Here is a 9794-nt window from a genome sequence, read left to right on the forward strand (position 1 = left end):
TAATAAACATTTATCATGATATAAGGAAATAAATAATAACTTTATTATTGCCTCTAGGGCATATTTCCTTCAGTCTCCCACTTGCACTAGAGTCAATAATCTAGATTACACAGTAATGATTCTTACACCCATGGAGCCTTGGTGCTGATCATGTTTTGCTCGTGGAAGAGGCTTAGTCAACGGGTCTGCAACATTCAGATCCGTATGTATCTTGCAAATTTCTATGTCTCCCACCTGGACTAAATCCTGGATGGAATTGAAGCGTCTTTTGATGTGCTTGGTTCTCTTGTGAAATTTGGATTCCTTTGCTAAGGCAATTGCACCAGTATTGTCACAAAAGATTTTCATTGGACCCGATGCACTAGGTATGACACCTAGATCGGATATGAACTCCTTCATCCAGACTCCTTCATTTGCTGCTTCTGAAGCAGCTATGTACTCCGCTTCACACGTAGATCCCGCCACGACGCTTTGTTTAGAACTGCACCAACTGACAGCTCCACCGTTCAATGTAAACACGTATCCTGTTTGCGATTTAGAATCGTTCGGATCAGTGTCAAAGCTTGCATCGACGTAACCATCTACGATGAGCTCTTTGTCACCTCCATAAACGAGAAACATATCCTTAGTCCTTTTCAGGTATTTCAGGATGTTCTTGACCGCCGTCTAGTGATCCACTCCTGGATTACTTTGGTACCTTCCTGCTAGACTTATAGCAAGGCATACATCAGGTCTGGTACACAGCATTGCATACATGATAGAGCCTATGGCTGAAGCATAGGGAACATCTTTCATCTTCTCTCTATCTTCTGCAGTGGTCGGGCATTGAGTCTTACTCAACTTCACACCTTGTAACACAGGCAAGAATCCTTTCTTTGCTTGATCCATTTTGAACTTCTTCAAAACTTTGTCAAGGTATGTGCTTTGTGAAAGTCCAATTAAGCGTCTTGATCTATCTCTATAGATCTTGATGCCCAATATATACGCAGCTTCACCGAGGTCTTTCATTGAAAAACTCTTATTCAAGTATCCCTTTATGCTATCCAGAAATTCTATATCATTTCCAATCAGCAATATGTCATCCACATATAATATCAGAAATGCTACAGAGCTCCCACTCACTTTCTTGTAAATACAGGCTTCTCCAAAAGTCTGTACAAAACCAAATGCTTTGATCACACTATCAAAGCGTTTATTCCAACTCCGAGAGGCTTGCACCAGTCCATAAATGGATCGCTGGAGCTTGCACACTTTGTTAGCTCCCTTTGGATCGACAAAACCTTCCGGTTGCATCATATACAATTCTTCTTCCAGAAATCCATTCAGGAATGCAGTTTTGACATCCATTTGCCAAATTTCATAATCATAAAATGCGGCAATTGCTAACATGATTCGGACAGACTTAAGCATCGCTACGGGTGAGAAGGTCTCATCGTAGTCAATCCCTTGAACTTGTCGAAAACCTTTCGCAACAAGTCGAGCTTTGTAGACACTAACATTACCGTCAGCGTCAGTCTTCTTCTTGAAGATCCATTTATTTTCAATGGCTTGTCGATCATCGGGCAAGTCAACCAAAGTCCATACTTTGTTCTCATACATGGATCCCATCTCGGATTTCATGGCCTCAAGCCATTTTGCGGAATCTGGGCTCACCATCGCTTCTTCATAGTTCGTAGGTTCGTCATGGTCTAGTAACATAACCTCCAGAACAGGATTACCGTACCACTGTGGTGCGGGTCTTACTCTGGTTGATCTACGAGGTTCAGTAATAACTTGATCTGAAGTTTCATGATCATCATCATTAACTTCCTCACTAATTGGTGTAGGTGTCGCAGAAACCGATTTCTGTGATGAACTACTTTCCAATAAGGGAGCAGGTACAGTTACCTCATCAAGTTCTACTTTCCTCCCACTCACTTCTTTCGAGAGAAACTCCTTCTCCAGAAAATTTCCGAATTTAGCAACAAAAGTTTTGCCTTCGGATCTGTGATAGAAAGTGTACCCAACAGTCTCCTTTGGGTATCCTATGAAGACACATTTCTCCGATTTGGGTTCGAGCTTATCAGGTTGAAGTTTTTTCACATAAGCATCGCAGCCCCAAACTTTAAGAAATGACAACTTTGGTTTCTTGCCAAACCACAGTTCATAAGGCGTCGTCTCAACGGATTTCGATGGTGCCCTATTTAACGTGAATGCAGCCGTCTCTAAAACATAACCCCAAAACGATAGCGGTAAATCAGTAAGAGACATCATAGATCGCACCATATCTAGTAAAGTACGATTACGACATTCGGACACACCATTACGTTGTGGTGTTCCGGGTGGCGTGAGTTGCGAAACTATTCCGCATTGTTTCAAATGAAGACCAAACTCATAACTCAAATATTCTCCTCCACGATCAGATCGTAGAAATTTTATTTTCTTGTTATGATGATTTTCAACTTCACTCTGAAATTCTTTGAACTTTTCAAATGTTTCAGACTTATGTTTCATTAAGTAGATATACCCATATCTGCTCAAATCATTTGTGAAGGTGAGAAAATAACGATATCCGCCACGAGCCTCAATATTCATCGGACCACATACATCTGTATGTATGATTTCCAACAAATCTGTTGCTCTCTCCATAGTTCCGGAGAACGGTGTTTTAGTCATCTTGCCCATGAGGCACGGTTCGCAAGTACCAAGTGATTCATAATCAAGTGGTTCCAAAAGTCCATCAGTATGGAGTTTCTTCATGCGCTTTACACCGATATGACCTAAACGGCAGTGCCACAAATAAGTTGCACTATCATTATCAACTCTGCATTGCTTCAATATTATGAATATGTGTATCACTACTATCGAGATTCAACAAAAATAGACCACTCTTCAAGGGTGCATGACCATAAAAGATATTACTCATATAAATAGAACAACCATTATTCTCTGATTTAAATGAATAACCGTCTCACATCAAACAAGATCCAGATATAATGTTCATGCTTAACGCTGGCACCAAATAACAATTATTTAGGTCTAAAACTAATCCCGAAGGTAGATGTAGAGGTAGCGTGCCAACCGCGATCACATCGACTTTGGAACCATTTCCCACGCGCATCGTCACCTCGTCCTTAGCCAATCTTCGCTTAATCCGTAGCCCCTGTTTCGAGTTGCAAATATTAGCAACAGAACCAGTATCAAATACCCAGGTGCTACTGCGAGCATTAGTAAGGTACACATCAATAACATGTATATCACATATACCTTTGTTAACCTTGCCATCCTTCTTATCCGCCAAATACTTGGGGCAGTTACGCTTCCAGTGACCAGTCTGCTTGCAGTAGAAGCACTCAGTCTCAGGCTTAGGTCCAGACTTGGGTTTCTTCTCCTGAACAGCAACTTGCTTGCTGTTTTTCTTGAAGTTCCCCTTCTTCTTCCCTTTGCCCTTTTTCTTGAAACTAGTGGTCTTATTGACCATCAACACTTGATGCTCCTTTTTGATTTCTACCTCCGCAGCCTTTAGCATTGCGAAGAGCTCGGGAATCGTCTTATCCATCCCTTGCATGTTATAGTTCATCACGAAGCTCTTGTAGCTTGGTGGCAGTGATTGAAGAATTCTGTCAATGACGCTATCATCCGGAAGATTAACTCCCAGTTGAATCAAGTGATTGTTATACCCATACATTTTGAGTATATGCTCACTGACAGAACTATTCTCTTCCATCTTGCAGCTATGGAAATTATTGGAGACTTCATATCTCTCAATCCGGGCATTTGCTTGAAATATTAACTTCAACTCCTGGAACATCTCATATGCTCCATGACGTTCAAAACGTCGTTGAAGACCCGGTTCTAAGCCATAAAGCATGGAACACGGAACTATCGAGTAGTCATCAGCTTTGCTCTGCCAGACGTTCATAACATCTGGTGTTGCTCCTGCAGCAGGCCTGGCACCCAGCGGTGCTTCCAGGACGTAATTCTTCTGTGCAGCAATGAGGATAATCCTCAAGTTACGGACCCAGTCCGTGTAATTGCTACCATCATCTTTCAACTTTGCTTTCTCAAGGAACGCATTAAAATTCAACGGAACAACAGCACGGGCCATCTATCTACAATTAACATAGACAAGCAAGATACTATCAGGTACTAAGTTCATGATAAATTCAAGTTCAATTAATCATATTACTTAAGAACTCCCACTTAGATAGACATCCCTCTAATCCTCTAAGTGATCACGTGATCCATATCAACTAAACCATGTCCGATCATCACATGAGATGGAGTAGTTTCAATGGTGAACATCACTATGTTGATCATATCTACTATATGATTCACGCTCGACCTTTCGGTCTCTGTGTTCCGAGGCCATATCTGTTATATGCTAGGCTCGTCAAGTTTAACCTGAGTATTCCGCGTGTGCAACTGTTTTGCACCCGTTGTATTTGAACGTAGAGCCTATCACACCCGATCATCACGTGGTGTCTCAGCACGAAGAACTTTCGCAACGGTGCATACTCAGGGAGAACACTTATACTTTGATAATTTAGTGAGGAATCCTCTTATAATGCTACCATCAATCAAAGCAAGATAAGATGCATAAAAAGATAAACATCACATTCAATCAATATAAGTGATATGATATGGCCATCATCATCTTGTGCTTGTGATCTCCATCTCCGAAGCACCGTCATGATCCCCATCGTCACCGGCGCGAGACCTTGATCTCCATCGTAGCATCGTTGCCGTCTCGCCAACTATTGCTTCTACGACTATCGCTACCGCTTAGTGATAAAGTAAAACAATTACATGGCGATTGCATTGCATACAATAAAGCGACAACCATATGGCTCCTGCAAATTGCCGATAACTCGGTTACAAAACATGATTATCTCATACAATAAAATTTAGCATCATGTCTTGACCATATCACATCACAACATGCCCTGCAAAAACAAGTTAGACGTCCTCTACTTTGTTGTTGCAAGTTTTATGTGGATGCTACGGGCTTAGCAAGAACCGTTCTTACCTACGCATCAAAACCACAACGATAGTTTGTCAAGTTGGTGATGTTTTAACCTTCGCAAGGACCGGGCGTAGCCACACTCGGTTCAACTAAAGTTGGAGAAACTGACACCCGCCAGCCACCTCTGTGCAAAGCACGTCGGAAGAACCAGTCTCGCGTAAGCGTACGCGTAATGTCGGTCCGGGCCGCTTCATCCAACAATACCGCCGAACCAAAGTATGACATGCTGGTAAGCAGTATGACTTATATCGCCCACAACTCACTTGTGTTCTACTCGTGCATATGACATCTACGCATAAAACCAGGCTCGGATGCCACTGTTGGGGAACGTAGTAATTTCAAAAATATTCCTACGCACACGCAAAATCATGGTGATGCATAGCAACGAGAGGGGGAGTGTTGTCCACGTATCCTCGTAGACCGAAAGCGGAAGCGTTAACACAACGCGGTTGATGTAGTCGTACGTCTTCACGATCCGACCGATCAAGTACCGAACGCACGGCACCTCCGAGTTCAGCACACGTTCAGCTCGATGACGTCCCTTGAACTCCGATCCAGCCGAGTGTTGAGGGAGAGTTTTGTCAGCACGACGGCGTGGTGACGATGATGATGTTCTACCGACGCAGGGCTTCGCCTAAGCACCGCTACGATATTATCAAGGTGTAATATGGTGGAGGGGGGCACCGCACACGGCTAAGAGATCAATGATCAATTGTTGTGTCTATGGGGTACCCCCTGCCCCCGTATATAAAGGAGCAAAGGGGGGAAGGTGCGGCCAGCCTTGGGGCGCGCCAGGAGGAGTCCTACTCCCACCGGGAGTAGGACTCCCCCCTTTTCCTAGTTGGATTAGGACTTGGGAGGGGGGAAAGAGAAGAGGGAGAAGAAGGAAGGGGGCGCCGCCCCCTTCTCCTTGTCCTATTCGGACTAGGGGGGAGGGGGGCGCAGCCCAGCCCTAGCCACCTCTTCTCTCTTCCACCTAGGCCCACTAAGGCCCATTATGTTGTCGGGGGGTTCCGGTAACCTCCCGGTACTCCGGTAAAATCCCGATTTCACCCGGAACACTTCCGATATCCAAACATAGGCATCCAATATATCAATCTTTATGTCTCGACCATTTTGAGACTCCTCGTCATGTCCGTGATCACATCCGGGACTCCGAACAACCTTCGGTACATCAAAAAATATAAACTCATAATATAACTGCCATCAAAACGTTAAGCGTGCGGACCCTACGGGTTCGAGAACTATGTAGACATGACCGAGACACGTCTCCGGTCAATAACCAATAGCGGAACCTGGATGCTCATATTGGCTCCCACATATTCTATGAAGATCTTTATCGGTCAGACCGCATAACAACATACGTCGTTCCCTTTGTCATCGGTATGTTACTAGCCCGAGATTCGATCGTCGGTATCTCAATACCTAGTTCAATATCGTTACCGGCAAGTCTCTTTACTCGTTCCGTAATACATCATCTCGCAACAAACTCATTAGTTGCAATGCTTGCAAGGCTTAAGTAATGTGCATTACCGAGAGGGCCCAGAGATACCTCTCCGACAATCGGAGTGACAAATCCTAATCTCGAAATACGCCAACCCAACAAGTACCTTCGGAGACACCTGTAGAGCACCTTTATAATCACCCAATTACGTTGTGACGTTTGGTAGCACACAAAGTGTTCCTCCGGTAAACGGGAGTTGCATAATCTCATAGTCATAGGAACATGTATAAGTCATGAAGAAAGCAATAGCAACATACTAAACAATCGAGTGCTAAGCTAACGGAATGGGTCAGGTCAATCACATCATTCTCCTAATGATGTGATCCCGTTAATCAAATGACAACTCATGTCAATGGCTAGGAAACATAACCATCTTTGATCAACGAGCTAGTCAAGTGGAGGCATACTAGTGACACTTTGTTTTGTCTAAGTATTCACACAAGTATTATGTTTCCGGTTAATACAATTCTAGCATGAATAATAAACATTTATCATGATAAAAGGAAATAAATAATAACTTTATTATTGCCTCTAGGGCATATTTCCTTCACCATAGTGGTTAGCTAGATGACTCTCTCTCTCTCTTTGATTTTCAATACCATATTCTCCTCATAATTCTATTCGAAGTAATCTTTTTTTTTGCGGTGCGTTTGTTGGGATCTGATGAATTATGGGTTTATGATTAGATTATTCATTGAAAGTAATCGAGTCTTTTTTGAACTTTATTATGTGTGATTGTTATAGCTATGTAATGCTTTCTGATTGTTATAGCTATGTAATGCTTTCTAATTTATGAGTTTTCTTTAGCTAGATTTTTAGTGGACGTGGTGCATAGTATTTGTATTGTTGCTACTAAGGAGAAAACAACTGGGTTTATTGTATTGCTTGGTTTTATTTTGTCTATATTATGTCATCTTCCTTAAAGTGTTACTGATACGTCCATTTTGCGTCATGCTTTTATATCAATATTTATTGCATTATGGGCTGTTATTACACACTATAGCACAATACTTATGCCTTTTCTCTCTTATTTTACAAGGTTTACATGAAGAGGGAGAATGCTGGCAGCTGGAATTCTGGACTAGAAAAGGAGCAAATATTAGAGACCTATTATGCACAACTTCAAAAGTCCTGAAACTTCACGGAGAGTCATTTTGGAATTAATATAAAATATTGGGCGAAGAAAGCAACAGAGGGGGGCCACCAGCCATCCACAAGGGTGGGGGTGCCCTACCCCCTGGGCGCACCCCCTGCCTTGTGGGCCACCTGGCAGGCCCCCGATGCCCATCTTCTACTATATGGTGTGTTTTGACCTGGAAAAAATAAGAAGGAAGCTTTTGGGACGAAGCGTCGCCGTCTCGAGGCGGAACCTGGGCAGAACCAATCTAGGGCTCCGGCGGAGCTGTTCTGTTGGGAAAACTTCCCTCCGGGAGGGAGAAATCATCGCCATCGTCATCACCAACGATCCTCTCATCGAGAGGGGGTCAATCTCCATCAACATCTTCACTAGCACCATCTCCTCTCAAACCCTAGTTCATCTCTTTTATCCGATCTTTGTCTCAAAACCTCAGATCGGTACCTCTGGGTTGCTAGTAGTGTTGATTACTCCTTGTAGCTAATGCTAGTTGGTTTATTCGGTGGAAGATCGTATGTTCAGATCCTTAATGATAATTAATACTCCTCTGATTATGAACATGAATATGCTTTGTGATTAGTTACGTTTGTTCCTGAGGACATGAGAGAAGTCTTGTTATAAGTAATCATGTGAATTTGGTATTCGTTTGATATTTTGATGAGATGTATGTTGTCTTTCCTCTAGTGGTGTTATGTGAATGTCGACTACATGAAACTTCACCATGATTTGGGCCTAGGGGAAGGCATTGGGAAGTAATAAGTAGATGAGGATCCATATGTTTCATGCTATGGTTAGATTTATCTTAATTCTTCTTTCATAGTTGCAGATGCTTGCGGGAGGGGTTAATCATAAGTGGGAGGCTTGTCCAAGGAAGGACAGCACCCAAGCACCGGTCCACCCACATATCAAATTATCAAAGTAACGAATGTGAATCATATGAGCATGATGAAAACTAGCTTGACAGTAATTCACATGTGTCCTCGGGAGCGCTTTGCTTTATATAAGAGTTCGTCCAGGCTTGTCCTTTGCTAAAAAAGGATTGGGCCACCTTGCTGCACCTTCTTTACTTTTGTTACTTGTTACCAGTTACGAATTATCTTATCACACAACTATCTGTTACCAATGATTTCAGTGCTTGCAGAGAATACCTTGCTGAAAACCGCTTGTCATTTCCTTCTGCTCCTCGTTGGGTTCAACACTCTTACTTATCGAAAGGACTACAATAGATCCCCTATACTTGTGGATCATCAAGAATCTTTTCTGGCGCCGTTGTCGGGGAGTGAAGCGCCTTTGGTGAGTGGAATTTGGTAAGGAAACATTTATATAGTGTGCTGAAATTTACTATCACTTGTCACTATGGATAATAATCCTTTGAGGGGCTTGTTCGGGGTATCTTCACCCCGGCCGGAAGAGCAAAGAGTTGCCCCTCAACCCACTGCACCTACTAAAAATATTTATTATGAAATTCCTTCAGGTATGATAGAGAAACTGCTAGCTAATCCTTATGCAGGAGATGGAACATTACATCCCGATATGCAACTAATCTATATGGATGAAGTGTGTGGATTATTTAAGCTTGCAGGTTTGTCCGAGGATGTTCTCAAGAAGAAGGTATTCCCTTTATCTTTGAAGGAAAAGGCATTGACATGGTATAGGCTATGTGATGATATTGGGTCGTGGAACTACAACCGATTGAATTGGAATTTCATCAGAAGTTTTATCCTACGCATCTGGTTCATCGTGATCAGAGTTACATATATAATTTTTGGCCTCGTGAAGGAGAAAGTATCGCTCAAGATTGGGGGAGGCTTGAGTCAATGTTATATTCATGCCCCAATCATGATCTCTCAAGAGAAATTATTATTCAGAATTTTTATGATCGGCTTTCTCGTAATGATCAATCCATGCTCGATACTTCTTGTACTGGTTCTTTTATGAAGAAGGATACTGAATTCAAATGGGATTTGTTGGAAAGAATTAAACGCAACTCTGAAGATTGGGAACTCGACCAAGGTAAGGAGTCAGGTATAAACCTTAATTTTGATTGTCTTAAATCTTTTATGGATACCGATGCTTTTCGTGATTTTAGCACTAAATATGGACTTGACTCTGAGATAGTAGCTTCTTTCTGTGAATCATTTGCTACTCAT

The sequence above is a fragment of the Aegilops tauschii genome, chromosome 4 (assembly GCF_002575655.3).
Source record: "Aegilops tauschii subsp. strangulata cultivar AL8/78 chromosome 4, Aet v6.0, whole genome shotgun sequence".
Classification (NCBI taxonomy): domain Eukaryota; kingdom Viridiplantae; phylum Streptophyta; class Magnoliopsida; order Poales; family Poaceae; genus Aegilops; species Aegilops tauschii.